General features: G+C 42.7%; 1 protein-coding gene across 12 annotated transcripts in view; it reads right to left on the bottom strand.

Moving 5' to 3' along the window:
* The window catches only part of HECW2 (HECT, C2 and WW domain containing E3 ubiquitin protein ligase 2), a 452,881-nt gene extending 441,492 nt beyond the window's left edge, over positions 1 to 11,389 (bottom strand). For 3 of the 12 annotated variants that reach the window (XR_016231986.1, XR_016231989.1, XR_016231988.1), the window contains exons 1-4: positions 9,177 to 11,389; positions 8,431 to 8,849; positions 1,533 to 1,622; positions 1,048 to 1,132 (exon numbers count right to left, since the gene is read on the bottom strand). The gene's annotated coding sequence lies outside the window, so the exon portion shown is untranslated. Of the gene's footprint in view, positions 1 to 1,047; positions 1,221 to 1,532; positions 1,623 to 7,407; positions 7,646 to 7,743; positions 8,006 to 8,430; positions 8,850 to 9,057 lie in introns of those variants that run through there. The other 9 variants (XR_016231990.1, XR_016231985.1, XR_016231991.1 and 6 more) reach the window with 7 other exon arrangements.
* Between the last annotated feature and the right edge of the window lie 4,052 nt (positions 11,390 to 15,441).

Here is a 15,441-nt window from a genome sequence, read left to right as displayed (position 1 = left end):
ACTACTCCATCTAAGAAAATCCTGTTATACCCCATTCTCTACCAAAGCCTCTTCTACAAAGCACTTATCACACTTCCAACAAGCCTTTCATTTTCTACTTATGAAATATTTCAAATATATGTTCAGAAATTCATACAGTTCAGAAGTTAACATAAAGTAACCTATATACCAACAAGATTTAGCACATTTAACATTTTTGCCATCTTTGCTTTGCAATTATGAATGTATTTGTTTATTCTGATCTCTGCTGCCTGTGTCCCATTAAATTCTCTTTTTTAATCTAGGCAGAGCCATGGCTGATTATTAACCTCTTTTATACCCATCACAGCCTGGCATATATAAGGCTCTCAATGCTCAAGGAAAAAAAATGCATGAATGACCTCTATCCTAGCATTAAACAATGGCCATCACCACAAAAGAGTTACCAGACAAAAAAGAGTGAATGATTCCATCTATATTAAAGTCCAAAGGGGGAAAAAAGGATATGTGTCTTTATTGATGAATGGAAGTTTAAATTAAATACATGCTATAATTAGATATCATATGTTTTAGAGCGGGTTACCTGAGCCAAAAAAGAACTTCCCTTCCTTGGAGGCCCTTTTCCATCTTGCCCTGGATAGCACACACACTCAGCCTAGACGTGGTGATATAGGAAATGAGCTGTGATAAAGTCACTTCTAGTGTACAGATGCCAACTCAATGGCTTAAAAAAAGGAAAGACAAAGAAAAGAGAGGAACAGAAAAAGATAGGGGACAAGAAGGGAGGAAGACCTGTGGGGAAGAATAGAAGATCACTATAAGACCCCTACAGATCACTCTTGTTTGTTTTTTTGGCTCAGGCAAGGGCAATAAGAATATATGATATCCCAAAAACCTGAAATAAGCAAAGCCTAAAGAAAAACTATAAGAAAGGCCATGTCCACTTATCAAATTTCATCACCTCCTTCCATGTGAACCTCAGGCATTTCCTATTATTTTACAAAATCCTAAAATCTGGGGTTTCTCCCACTATAGTTCTCCACACGTTCTCAAAGCATGTGCACTTACCAAGCATACACTTTTACCTTCTCCCCATCGAAATTAACTGGGTCCAAGTCTTATTCCTTTGCGCTCTTATTCTTCTAGTAATTCACTGAGAGACAATATGCTTATTATTTGAGGAAAAATCCACTATTGAACATATTATTCCTTAACCTTTTATAGTCAATGTGGACCTCTAACTAAGGAGAAAAAAATCATAATATAAGAGTGTGGTATATTATATTGCTTTATCCACTAACAATTCTCCCTTTCTACTCTGTCCTTGTTGTGCATGGTTCACTGTGAGTTAAGTGCTTTACTGAGATATGTCACTGGATATAACAGAATAGTTTCTAATCAGTGTCAGTAAGAAACATTTTTCTGCACTTCAAAAGCATCATACTCCATAAATAATATATCATATGAGCCCCCATTTCCCCTTCACAGCCAGCATGTGTCAGCGAGGAGAAGCAGATTTATACTCACTGCTCATCATGTCACATAGCACTCACCTATACTCAGAGGCCACAGTTTGGTTCCATCCTCAGTTTTTACTTTTTCTTTCAGCAATTCCTCAAGATCAGAAAGCACCACACCCTTGTCTGTGAATTAGGTAGCACATAGGTTGTCTTCTAAGTATAACTTCTTTCCTTCAGGAAGCCAACCACTACTTTGTCAGTCCTGTCCCCTAGGCAACTTTTCCAATCTCATAAATAATGGTCAACCAAAAGAAAAATCTGTTCCCTTATAGCATGAGTTTTCAGTGATAAATGAACAAAGCATCACCAAGTACTCCTCCATGAACAAAAGCCAAAAGCTGATTCATTCTCTGCATGACATCGGTGGTTTAATCCAACCATAAAATGAAATATCTGCTAGCATGTACTTGATAGTAATCATTCCTCCACACTCTACTCTACTGATATTATGCAACGGCCAACCATGTCATTTGACAAAGGAATTTTGTCAATAACTTCTGGTTTCTAAGGATAATGTTTGTCCTTAACTTTCTAGCTAATTTTCCAAGTGTCTCTTCAATAATATGACTCATACTTACTTTTGCTACAAGGACGCTTTAATGATATTAGTAGAGTTACAGTCTCTTACCTTCCTTTGGCAATATAATAGAATAATTTTGTAAAGGAAAACTGTGTATTTATCCCAGGAAACTTCAATAGTGTAACAGAGAAGCCACTGTGCTTTGTTCGAAAATGACACAAAAACATTCATGGCTTTATGCCACTATTGGAGAAAGCTTCGTAACAGGCAATGATTAGGGATTCACTCCTAATGGAGATTAAACAAATGAATGGCAAACTCAATAAAAAATTAACAGTTTTGAGATAGTTATTGTCTCAATTCCATTTGTACTTTTCAGTTTCAGCTACTGTTTTGAACTTATAACTCTCACAGATTCCTTTGTCTCTACACATACAGATTCAAATTACTATTTATAATGGGATTCAGTCTAAGTCTGTTTATGGAATTCTGAACTATAGCACTTGCACTATTATCTTCATTATTTTTACATGCCAATGAGTAACTTTTGAAACATTGAATTATTTTTGTGATATAGGATACAAATTAATGACAGCATCAACAAACAAAAAATAAGAAAATGATATAGAAAGTATACTAACCAACATGAAGTAAACCACTACTGAAATATATGCCATATACACTGACCAGTGCAGTTTTTGTAGCACAATCTATAATAGTATAATGTGTTTCTAAGAAAATGGAATGTCTGTGGAAATCATAATTACTCTCATATCTCAGGGTCTTAGATGTTCTACCAACCCCATACTACCTTTCTGAATTCATTTCTAAATCCTTCCTGGTCAACACACTTTATCATGTTAGTCTTCTTGCCAATCTTTGAACACGTTCAAACACATTCATATCTTAAGGCCTTAGCATTGGTTATTTCCTCTGCCTGCAAATCTCACCCTCAGGGAACTAAATAAGAAACTTCTCTTAGCTCCTTTTAAGTATTTGCTTAAGGTCTCTTTCTTCATCAAGACTACTCAACTACATGTATACTGGTCTACTTTCTCTTTCTTCCAAAGCATGCACCTCCTTCTAGCATGTTATATAATTTACTCATTTATTTGATTACTATCATCTTCTACCCCCAACTCCCCTGGCCCAAAAATAAGGTTAGATACCTTTGTTCTATATAGTGGCATATCCCCAGTACCTAGATCAGACACTAACTCATAGAGGGAGCTAAATAAATAATAGTTGAATTAATGAATGATTCTTTCATGATTTGTCCTTTCTAACTGCCAATAGATCTTAATATCAGACTTAAACAGAAAACAGTAAGCCATCAAGAGTTTTTTAAACAAAAGAATTATACCAACAGAAGAGTATTAAAATTAGACAAAGTCAGGAGATGATCTAAAGTTTAGAGAGGCAGAGTGCAGAGAGTCAAGTTAAGAAATTAAACTGTGAAAGAGATCAAGAAGGCCATAAATTCCCAATGACTAGACTTTCTTAAGTGGCAGTGCTTATCCATTAATCTAAGGCCAATACAAATTGGGACAACTCCAGTGATGCAGAAGAATAGTTTTTACAAGGTTTTGCAGAATTGATGATTACATGGCTCTTGCAGATATGAATGCAATTTTCAAGATCTAATGTGTGGTACTATTCTTACATATTTACTGCAATTCCAGAACACAAGTTGTTGTGAAGACTTGACTCCATAATCTCTCAGTTTCAAGGATCTCTGGGCCATGAGAAAAATAGGAAGGGTCTTTTTCCCCCTTGTACTCTTTTGTCTCCAGTGTTGGGTTGGGATCTCAGCTTTTCATAGAGAAGGCTTACACGTAAGGAGACTGATGTATCTGTTCCCAGCACGAAAATTCTCATAGGGATTTCAGATGATGCAGGTGAGTTGGTGAGTTTGGGTTCTATTCCAAAGATATACAAAGTGTGGCATCAACTGTGTTCCTTTGCTAAAGAATCACAATGTTGGGTTCTGTTTGTAATTTGTTTGTAATAGTTCACTTTCAGTGCTGGCCAAGAGGTGTTACAATTAATTATGGGTGTCGCCTTTCCTGCATTCACTCCACTTACATCCTCAAAAGCTTGGTCAGCATGCCTGAATAAGAAGAAATGTATGTATCTCCTTTGTAAGTAGGATGACTATGTAATTTTTTGTGCAAAAGGGACATTCTGAAGAATAAAATGTATTTCTAACTGGAACAGACACCAGATCAAGAAGCAAAAACTGAGACTAGCCTAAGAAAACTAGAGTACATTGTAGTCAAACTCTGACTCAAGTTATTGGGTTTTTTTCTATGAAACATATCCATATGATGGAAAAATGTTTTCAGATTATTCTAGATTTGTTCAACATATATGTTAATGTGTGTACTGGCATATTTGTACACACCTTGATCGTAGATATATAATTTTATTGTGATTGAAATCAGTAATATTACAATCTCATAGCTATGATAGACACTTAATGAATTAAGAATAAAACTTATTCCCTATATGTATAAACAGATAAATGATTATTTCATTCTCCTATCTTCTTCACTATTTCTTTTTTTTCCTTATGCATTTTTCAGGTTTAAATTTATCTTATTTTTTTGTCTTTGTATCTAACAAGTGAAAGCCTGAAATAAAGCAAGACTCAAAATCAGGTGTCAGAAGAGGGGTGATGGTGAAAGCAGTTAAGATTCCTTAAAATCTAGGGTAACTGTAACTACAGACCCTATAACTAGAGTTTGTGAGTCAAACCAGGATGCTTTTAAATGTGATAGAAGCACTTTGTTAATTAATATAATTCAACAATAATAAACTAGTCTATCACAGGCAAACCAGAAGGTCATCACCCTTCTAATTTCTCATTCACATCCCAATACGACAGGGAACATGCGTGTAATGAAGCAACTTCTGCCTCTGTTAGAGCAACTGAACTTCAAAGACAGTCCTCTCTCTTTCAGGCCAGGCCTGGCTTTTGATAACACATCTGGAAAGGTTTTCACTCAACGCTGCCACTCCCTATCCAGCACACCAAGCCAAAGTGGTTCCATTTTTTTCCCCCCGAAAGCAGGCAGCAATGCACCAGAATGTGGATAAAGGCCAGGCCCACAAGTAGCCACAGGCCAGGAACCTCTGGCTTCTCTGCAAGGAACACTTCAGCAACAGAGGTGGTCATCCAGTGAGAGGACACACAGACACTAACCATACACTGAAAAAGTATTTTGTATGTCAGATCATTTTGTATATGCCAGGGCACATATCAAAACTGACCTGAGCCCAAAAGCCACCTCTCCTGCAAAACATAACCATCCAGAAGAAAAGACCATAGCATTTTTCCTCAACTACATGTCACAACCTTGGTATCTTTGTCTTTTGCTGGAATCAGTGGTGCAAAAGGCTTTGATGAAAGAAAGAAAAGGTATTTTTCTCCCAACACCACACTGCTCGAGTTAAACAGAGCCAATGCTTACTTCCCGTTCAGGGGGACCAGACCCACTCATGGTTTTATTAAATGTGGTCCTGTTGCTGGTAAACATGAACTTAGTGGAATATTTTTCATCATATTCATAAAGAGAGAAGACCAATTTTGTGATCTAGTTGCAATCTGGGGCCGGCGCCGCGGCTCACTAGGCTAATCCTCCACCTAGCGGCGCCGGCACACCGGGTTCTAGTCCCGGTCGGGGCGCCGGATTCTGTCCCAGTTGCCCCTCTTCCAGGCCAGCGAGTGCAGTGGAGGATGGCCCAGGTGCTTGGGCCCTGCACCCCATGGGAGACCAGGAAAAGCACCTGGCTCCTGGCTCCTGCCATCGGATCAGCGTGGTGCACCGGCCACAGTGCACCAGTCGTGGCGGCCATTGGAGGGTGAACCAAAGGCAAAGGAAGACCTTTCTCTCTGTCTCTCTCTCTCACTGTCCACTCTGCCTGTCAAAAAAATAAATAAATAAATAAATAATAAAAAAATAAATAGTTGCAATCTGCAGCACACAAAAATCTGTAACAGTGGTAGAAGCAGAAAACTCCAGTTGGCTTATCTTGAATGTCCAGAATGACTGATTTCTTCACTGGCACCACATTCATACTAATGGATGCCTAAGGCTGTGATGGGGGTGATGTAAAGCAAATGTGTTACATTGGGAAGTCATCATGGAGACAGGTGCTGACAGTAAGGGGCCAAACATGGGGGGTCAGGGAACCAACTGCCATTTAGATGGTGAAAGAAACTGCATTCAAACTAACACAGATAACACTAAAGTCTTCCCAGCTAGGGGACCCCATGAGTCCATGGAGCCATTTATATACAACAGTTAAGGAAGGCACAACTGTTTTTCCCCCTAGAAGTAGTACAACAATTTTAAGTTCGAAGACTTTTTGTTAATATAACCGCTTAAACTGCTTCACGTAACCACAACAGAGGCCAAAATGTGCCAATGTAATAATCAAAATACATAGCTCAATGATGACTTTTTAAATGTTCAAAGGAAGAAAAAATTAACGGGTTAGGTTGCTGGGTGTTAAGGTCAGGATGTCTCCATTGGGAGAAAAAAATTTGTTTTTCCCACCCTCCACCCCACCCTTGTCCCACCTCCCAGTAGTGAAGTGGGTGATTTCTGAAGAATACAATGACCCTTTATGCCTGGCTTCTCTTGTCTGCTAGAGATGCCATCTGTCTCCCACACTATATAAACAATCCCTGCAGGAATCTTCCGATGACCAAACAGATTAGCCAGCTCCAGATTTTCACACCACTAAATAATATCTCCATCCAGAGTAGGACTCTTGTGTGTCAAAGAGTAAAACACACTTAATAACTGGCCTTCCTTTATAGCTAATCAGAGTGTCATTTTAAGGATAACCTCTCAGAACATACAGCCATTGTTGGGGAGTGGAGAGGGGGTGAGGGGGCGGGGGAGAGAAGTTCTCTCTAGGCAACAGAAATGAGTTCTTGAGGGACTAACAGAAATAGTAAAAACAAAATCATATGTCTAAAACAAATGCATGAAATTTCACCAGTCTAATAAAATACTAATTTCTCTGAGATATTTGTCTTCTAAATGATAAACTCTAGAATGTCATTCAGTAAAAGACAAGTTTCACACTTTGACCAGGGGAGCTGGGAGTTTGCACGTCTCTAGCACAGCGGAAGCTCCCATTACATCCAGGAAGGCTAAATGCCCCCACGAAGTTTGCCTGCTGTCCACCTCCCTAACAATCACCGAGGCTTCCTTCTCGAAGTTTAACATCCAGCGGGCCCTGTAACTCTGTGAAATCTCTGCAGTGACTCCAAAGACTTCCAACTCTAAAGATGTTCCTCAAATGAATAGTAATACACAACGAAAAGCAGCCGAGAGCGGCGAACGGAGAAGACAAGACATGAAAGAGTCAGACCTCTGCGGTTCCACGTCCTCGGAACGTCTACGTCTAAATCTGCAGCCCCGGCTTCCTCCAGGCCCTAGGCTTCAGCAGAGGATGCTCACGGTACATTCCACGCCGACAGGAGATGAAGCCTCTTGTCCCCCAAGTGATGCTCAAACAGATCCCCAGTTCCCAGCTCCCCGGGTAACCCAACCACCAGGCACGTCCGGGGCTCGCATCCGCGTCTCAGGGCAGCGGAAGCTGAAATGTCAAATGAATGACCGCGCCGGGGCGCGAGCGAGAAAAACAAAGCCACCTCCCGGGGCTGATACCTGCGGCGCGGGGACCGGGCTCCGGCCGCGAACTCACCTGGGCTCAGCGGCAACGGCGGGCTGCGGCTTGGGGGCCCCGGCCGCGGGGCGGGACAGCGCCCCCGCAGTCGCCCGGACCTGCAGCCCCGGTGCTCTCCGGCTGGTGCGTGCACGCCGCGGAGAAGGCAGGCGGCTGGGGGCGCCGCCGCGCGTCGCCTGCAGCTCTTGGCTGCGGCGGCCGCTGCCACACAGCACAAGGAGCCCTGCGCTGCTGTCTCCGGCCCCGCGACCGGAGAGACGCGGCGCCCGAGCAGAGCGCGCCCGGAGCGCCCCTCAGCGGCTCTCCCCACCGCCCTCCGCAGCGGGCTGGGTCTCGGCTTGCCTTTGTGCTGGCATCTTGCTCGCTCGCCAAGCACTCGGTGCTCTGAGGCGGCTCCGCGCCGCCGCCCACCCCCGGCTTACGCTGCGCCCCTGGCACGACCCGTCGCGGTTGTCGAGTCAGCGGCAGCGGGGACGCGCGAAGCCATGTCTGCCGCCCGCGCTCGAGTGGGCGCCGCCGGGAGGTTTGCGGCCGAGCGCGGCGCGGCCCCGCAGCGCCCGGCTGCCGGCCGCTTTGCAATCCAGGCGTCGGCCGCGAGCAGCGCGTCGGCCTGCCTGCGTCGCGTCCCTCTCGCCGCTCCCCGCCGGCCTCCCTCCCGCCGCCGCCGTCGCCGCCCGCCCAGCCCCAGCGCCCCGGCCCGCTCACCTCCAGCGGCGCCGCGCCCCTCCCGCTAGACGCCGGGGCGGCATCTGCCCTGGCGACCCTGGAGGCGCTTGGCTGGGGGCTGCTTGCCCGTCGGGACCAGTGGAAGCGAAGCGCTGTGGGGAGAGGACGAGAGAGACAAGCAGACCTTGGCCCGTGGGACGTCCCCTGAGGAAGGTGCGGGAGAGCAGGGCGGCGCAGCTGGGCGGAGGACGCGTCCCGGGGCTGCGGCGGAGCCTGAGCTGCTCTCCCTCAGAAGGGAAGCCGAAGGGCAGGAGGAATCCTAGAGGCGTCGCGGGGGATGACGGAGACCCTCGGAGGTCACGCAGGCAGTACTGTTTCCAGATGCCACCCAAATGCCGAAGAGGGAGTGTCGTGCCTCCGTTTCCCCAAGTGCAAGGGCAAGACGGTACCCGTGTCACCTACGTAGGGTGTGGTCACGTGGAAAAAAAAAATGGATTACTGAGGCGTTCCGGGATGCTTTGCCTAAACAGGACATAAAAACCAAAAACCGCTGTATTGATACGTTCGTCCTTATAGCATCCTCACTGACGCATTCCCACTTTGGAGAAAAAGTAGAAATGCTGACATCCAAGGGTGGTGTTCCCGCCCCTTTGCGTGTTGTCTTACCCAGATGTGAGAGCTTTACTCGATTTTACGATGTGTGATCCGGTGGAGCGAGCCCCAGGACACATCCCCCTAATAATGGCGTACATTCTTTGGGGGTGTTTGAGTACGTATGCTATTACCCTTCTCTCCCCGTTTTCTGGTCTGGCAGGGGCAGTGAGTCCTCGTGGTGCTGGGAGCAGACACCTCCGGGCCTCGCTCCTCAGGACCCACGGGTCCTCACAGTCCAGACCACGGTGACGGCTTCCGGGATGGGCACGCTGGTTCAGGAACTCGACCTGGAGCTTTTGTTATATCAGGTCGGAAAAAAACACCAAACTCTTGAACTAAGGTAATGAAGTCAGAAGGCTGTGAGTGATGATAATAGGGACCACCAGTGAGTGCCAATGAAACCTAAACGAAGAAAAGCTGAGGGGAAGGGCTGAGTCGCCCAGGAACTTGGGGAGGCAAATGTGTCTTCAGCGAACTCTATGCCTGAAGCCAATAAACCTCCCTTTGTATTGCCCCAAGTCGGCTTCAGCTGTGTTCTGTCACATGTCAGGAAGCAGCTTAGTCCTCTGGATCTGTCATCCCAGCCATCATTGTTAGGCGACTCCAGAGAGCTAAGGAGCCCCTCCCCCTAAAGGTCCGGTTCCAGTTCCTACAGGAAGCATAGGGATCCCGGGGGATGCCACGCTATTACTCTCTTTATACAGCTTACTCAGATCCAGCTATCCCAAATCAGCAACCCTTGGCCTCCTGTATTGATTACCGCTTTGCAATCCATCTTTAAAGTAAAAAATGTAAAACTGAATAGAGGTAAAGTGGCTCACTACTGCTGCTTTAAAAACAGCTGGATCTTTAAAACTTTATACATGTCAAGATTTAAAACTAATGGCAAAGTCATCCTAAAACCCCAGATTTGCCAAGATATGTAAATATCTTTCCTACTGCACTCCCCATTCCCCATGCCCCCTTATCCAACATGTGTCTCCCCTCACAGGATTCCCTGATGGGTCTCACCTAGCCTCTATCTGTACCATTCCTGTAAAAAGACTGCAGTATTTCACAAGAGGATCAATTCTATGGTGAAACAGGCCTAACTTTAGAAAATGATTCTTTATATACTTCTTTGACTTTTGCAGGACTCCCAGCTCTAAAGAAAACCTTGTGACCCACTTGAATTATCTCTTTTCCTACATCTTTGCATGGTCCTTAACTGCTTATCATATTTCTGTAGTCTTCTGATTTTGTAAAAGTTTCAAAAGATATTTTTTATCTCAAAAGATTTATAATGGCCTGAATGTTAATCTTCCCCAAAATCGCTGAATATCTTGAAATACATTGAAAGTTAACCTTCAGAGTGATGGTATTAGATGATAGGCCTTTGGCAGGTAATTAAGTCGTGAGGATAACCTGAGAGCTCTCTTGCCTTCTTTCTACTTCATAAGGATACAAGGTAAAAAAAAAAAAAAAAAAAGACAATCTTTAACCCAAAAAGGGCCCTTCACAGTGTGACCATGCTAGCACCCTGAGCTCTAATATTTAGCCTCCAGAATTGTGAAAAATAAACTACTGTTTATAATACCCAGTCCATAACATTTTGTTACAGTAGCCTGAACTAAAACAACATTGCTATCTCTTTTCATTCTAACATCCACTGTAACGTATCCCCCTATGTCTGGTAGAATTGGAGTAGTTGAGGGCATATTGGGGATCTGGCTAAGGGGAAGTTGAGTCAGCTAAGTGGAATATGTTTAGGTGTTTCTTGGGCATTACTATTTGAAGGCTTACAGTGACCAGTCAGTGTTGTGACATGAAGACAGAGGGCCAGAAATCATATCACCAAATGAATGCATACTTCAGGACCTGTCAGAGAAGTATATGGGTAAGGCAATGTTTGGAGGTTGTGATTTTTGGGAGAAGGGGGTGTTGTTTGGAAATATATGAATCCAGGACTAGAAGGTGGAAAATCCTCTCATATCCTGTTATGTAATGTGAAACAAATTTCATAGATATTCACAAATATGACACCAATCCTTATACTGTATTTGACTTTCCTAATAATGCATTATGGACAAGAAGGAAATTCTTCCACAATATCAATAATAACAAACTTTGATCAACTTTGCTAGAGGAAAGAGTGAAATATTTGTTAACTCTATAGGATATGATGTAACAAAATTGTTTTCATGAAGAAAAATCAAACAGTATAAATCCAAAATAGAAGGGAAAAAGTATCATAGAGGTTATATCAGGCAGTTAATTAATTTATAAAACTGTGGGGATTTTTCCCCTGGGATTGCTAATGTCTTCTTATTATATAATCTACTGTGATTTTTAAATTTTAAATAAATATTTTTGTACTTCATTTTGTATTTGTAATGTGTATTTTTTTTCTTAGAGAATGCCCTGAGTTGTGTAATCTTCAGTCCCCACAAAATCTGGAACTGTCCCGAATTGAACCTGATCCTCTGAATGTGGCCTAATCAGTGTAGCATTCAGGGAGTGGGAGCTTCCAATTAAAGAAATGACTAATTTCAGCACAGTATTGCTTTGAAACATCAGTTCCTATAGTATTTCATCTATCAAACATCATAAGGGAATGAATAAATAGTTACAACTGGGGAATTGAGGGCATGACCAAAGGATATACATTAAATATCAAAATACACTTTTAAATGTGTTATGACTTTTCTGCCTTTCTAAATAAACATACTAAACATAATTAATGTATTATTTTCATGGTAGCTCTGATGTATTTATCATGCTATGATTCAGTGATGCCTTTAGAAGCTTGTAGGTATTTTTTGGTAGGTGGCTTTTGCCCCTACACCAAAAGGCCTCAGGCTACTAGGGGTTTTTGTTGTACTTTAAGAAAAATTATTTTCCTTAGAATCCCACATTTTTTCTTAGCTCTCAACTACCACATTTTCTTTCTCTAATCTTTTAAAATCTCAGTTTTAAGTTCCTGCTTATGGTCTGCTTTGGAATCGATAAACCAAGTAAATATGCCATTAGAACTTTATCTAAAATGGTTTGTGGGAGGGAAGAGATTCAGTGAGTAATGTACATGGAATTTGGTGCATAAATTTTGTGATACTTGTTTTGGTTACTCAGAATCCTTTCTTATTGTCTTCTTATTTCTCAGTCAATACCAACAGTAAGAATCTTTGGATTCTCTCTTTCACATAGTCTTTAAGTAAATATTTAATAATCACTTACTATGAGACAGGCAATCTTCTACGTATTGGAGATTCAAAAGAGAAAGAGAATAGACAAAAATCCCTGGGCCAGCACTGTGGCACAGCGGGTTAAAGCCCTGGCCTGAAGCGCCAGCATTCCATATGGGTGACGGTTCGAGTCCCAGCTGCTCCTCTTCCAATCCAGCTCTCTGCTATGGCCTGGGAAAGCAGTGGAAGATGGCCCAGGTCCTTGGGCCCATGCACCCACGTGGGAGACCCGGAAGAAGCTCCTAGCTCCTGGCTTCGGATCGGCACAGCTCTGGCCGTTGTGGCCAATTGGGGACTGAACCATCAGATGGAAGACCTCTCTGCCTCTCCTCTCTCTGTGTAACTCTGACTTTTGAATAAATAAATAAAATCTTAAAAAAAAAATCCCTGGCCATATGAAGCTTATATTCTAATGGAATAGGAAAGGAGAAGTCAAATAATAAACAAGATGTAACTGGCAACGTGTCCATGCTTACAATATCCATATTATCTTTTACATTCTTTAATGTTTAGGCTAACCATGTGACTATCTCTGGCAAATAGAATTTCAGCAGCAGTGATGGATATTGCTTCTGGTTGTGAAGATTAAGAATCAAGTGTCACTTCTCTCATTCTCACTTTCACTTGAACCCATAAAGATGATGTACTGAAACAGTCATCGCAGATGGAAGGAGTCTTCATCCCTGAGCCATTGCTCCAAGAAGAGCTGACGGGGAAGTGATCTGAGCACCACATGAAGAATTAAGCTACCTAGATGAGGGGCTGTTTATTGTAGCAGTCACGATTAATGACCCTGACTAGAATCGAAATTGTTGCCTTGAAGTAGGATACTGGTACAATGAAAACTTAAAATATGGGGCATTTACCGTATTATATCCAGTAGAAGCAAGTCACATGTCCCACACACAGGGAAATTGAAATGGGCCGTTATCTGTCACTCGGCTCATTTGTCTACCCCAGAAGGTAATATTTTGGCCCTTAACATTGTGTGTGTATGTGTGTGTGTATCCATATATTTGCCAGGCTGTCTGTTGTTAAATGGCCATGTGACTAGTTCTACCCAATGCAATGTGAGCAGAATTAATGTGGGTCATACCTGGGCTAAGATAATCAATTATATGATAACCCTTCCCTGTCTCCTCTTCCCACTTCCGTGAAGATCAGGAAGGCCACAGTTGAAAGATGGCAACATTGCAACATGGAAGAAACCTGGTTTTCTGTGTGTACATAAGAGAGGAGACAGAATACCTCCACTTGTTCCCAGACTGTAATGTGAGTAGGAAATAAAACACCTCTTTTGTTAATTCACTCATATTTGGTATTTATTGGTTAGATTTCTAATGTTGCTTATCCTGTCTAAAACACAAAATCAGTAATAAAATGTAAATTATGGCAGATTATAAGTGCTAAACAAACTTAAAAAGATGGAGATATGAAAGATTTTGAGGAAATGGCATTATTTATTTATTTAAATTTTATTTGAAAGGCAGAGAGACAGAGACAGAGATCCTCCATCTTCTGATTCACTCTCCAGATGCCTGTAACACCTGAGGCTGGGCCAGGCTGAAACCAAAAGTTAAGAATTTACTTCCTATCACCCATGTGTTTGGCAAGGACCCAACTACTTGAGCCATCATCTTCTGCCCTGCACGGCACACAGGAGCAAGAAACTGCAATTGGAAATGGAGCTGGGATTTGAAATGTGAGAGGGGATGTGTGTATCCTCTAAGAGCAGCTTAACCTCTCTGCCCAATGTCTGCTCCTTAGAAGATGGCTCTGAAATAAAGTCCTGAGACAAATGAAAAACCAGCTAGGCAAGTTTGCCTGGAAGAAGAAAGAGCAAATACAAAGGTGCTGAGAGGTGTGAGACGGATAAATAGCATCTGACAATATCAGAGATTCACCCACAATCAAGGTTTTTAAGATTTTTTACAATTTTGTTTAGAGTTTCATTTACTGAAAGAGAGCCGTAAATAAAATTAAAAAATTTTTAAATAATTTCAAAATATCTAAGTGTAGTGGGGACAAATTTGTGATTCTATTGCAAAATTATTACTATTAATACTTCTAAGTTTATTTTGGGTTTTCCGTCTCTGGTTTGATTGTTCCTGCTTAGTGACAAAATATTTTTTTATAATCTAAGGAAAAAAACCAACCTGATAAAATTAGTCTTATAAAATAGTTTAAAGAGCCTCCTTGGATTTACTCTCAACTTCTTTAGTTAGAAAAGGCTCTCTCTCCCATATTTGGCCACCACTCCGAAGCTAGCACTTGGGAAGAAAAGTGGCAGTGGTGGCTTATGTGATTGCGTGGCAGCCGCTGGGTTGCTGGATCCAGATGTCCACATGGCAGGCATTTTTGGTGTGCTGGCCTCTCCTGGGGAGTGGCCATCTGGGCTTCCAGGACTGCAGAGAGTTGACTGGTCCTGTGTCTGGGCCTTCAGTGGGTGGGTGGTGGCTGAAGGAAGCCTGTGGCTACTGTGACTCACCACGTGATCCATCAGCTTGCGCTGAGTGCAGCATTGCTCCCTGGCTGGCTTGGACTCCTCGGAATTGCTGCTACTGTTACAAACGCCTCTAAATTTCAGTCATTTGAGCCCTGGCCCAGGCTCAACAAAGTTAAACTTCATATAATTACGATGTTGTGCCTCTGAGTTTACTTTGACATGGTTGCCCTCAGGTTGATGCCAGGGTATCCTATGAGGCAATGTCCTTACCAGCCCTTACATAGGAAGCATGGGTTTCCTGCCCTAATATAGCCTCCTCTTCAAATCCCAGAGGGGCAGTCTTTCCTGCCCTGTCTACCTTCTTCCATGACCCATCAGAATGGAATAGGTGTTTTTTCTTTTACTTTCTCTTCCTGTCTGTAGGATATCCACTGGCTACAAGTAGAGCCCTTATAACATCTCCCCCAAATCAGCCTCACTGCTAACCCCCAATAGAAGCAAGAATGGAGGAGAAAGGTCTACTCACCAATCAGAGAAACTAAATCAGTAGACCTTTTAAAAATGTTACATTTACATTATTAGCAAAGGATATTGAACTTCTCAATAACTTCAACATATAATTTCTCATGTGAGGAATTTCTTCCACTATCATTCCAACTTAGCAGATGAGGACAGTGGTGCACAGAAAGGCTGAGTAATCTGCCAGGACGAGGACCAGGTCTCTGATCA

The sequence above is a fragment of the Oryctolagus cuniculus genome, chromosome 3, assembly GCF_051225735.1.
Source record: "Oryctolagus cuniculus isolate XC-2025 breed Fujian yellow rabbit chromosome 3, ASM5122573v1, whole genome shotgun sequence".
Classification (NCBI taxonomy): domain Eukaryota; kingdom Metazoa; phylum Chordata; class Mammalia; order Lagomorpha; family Leporidae; genus Oryctolagus; species Oryctolagus cuniculus.
Note: the sequence above shows the minus strand (reverse complement) of the source record. Positions and strands in the feature narration are given on the sequence as shown.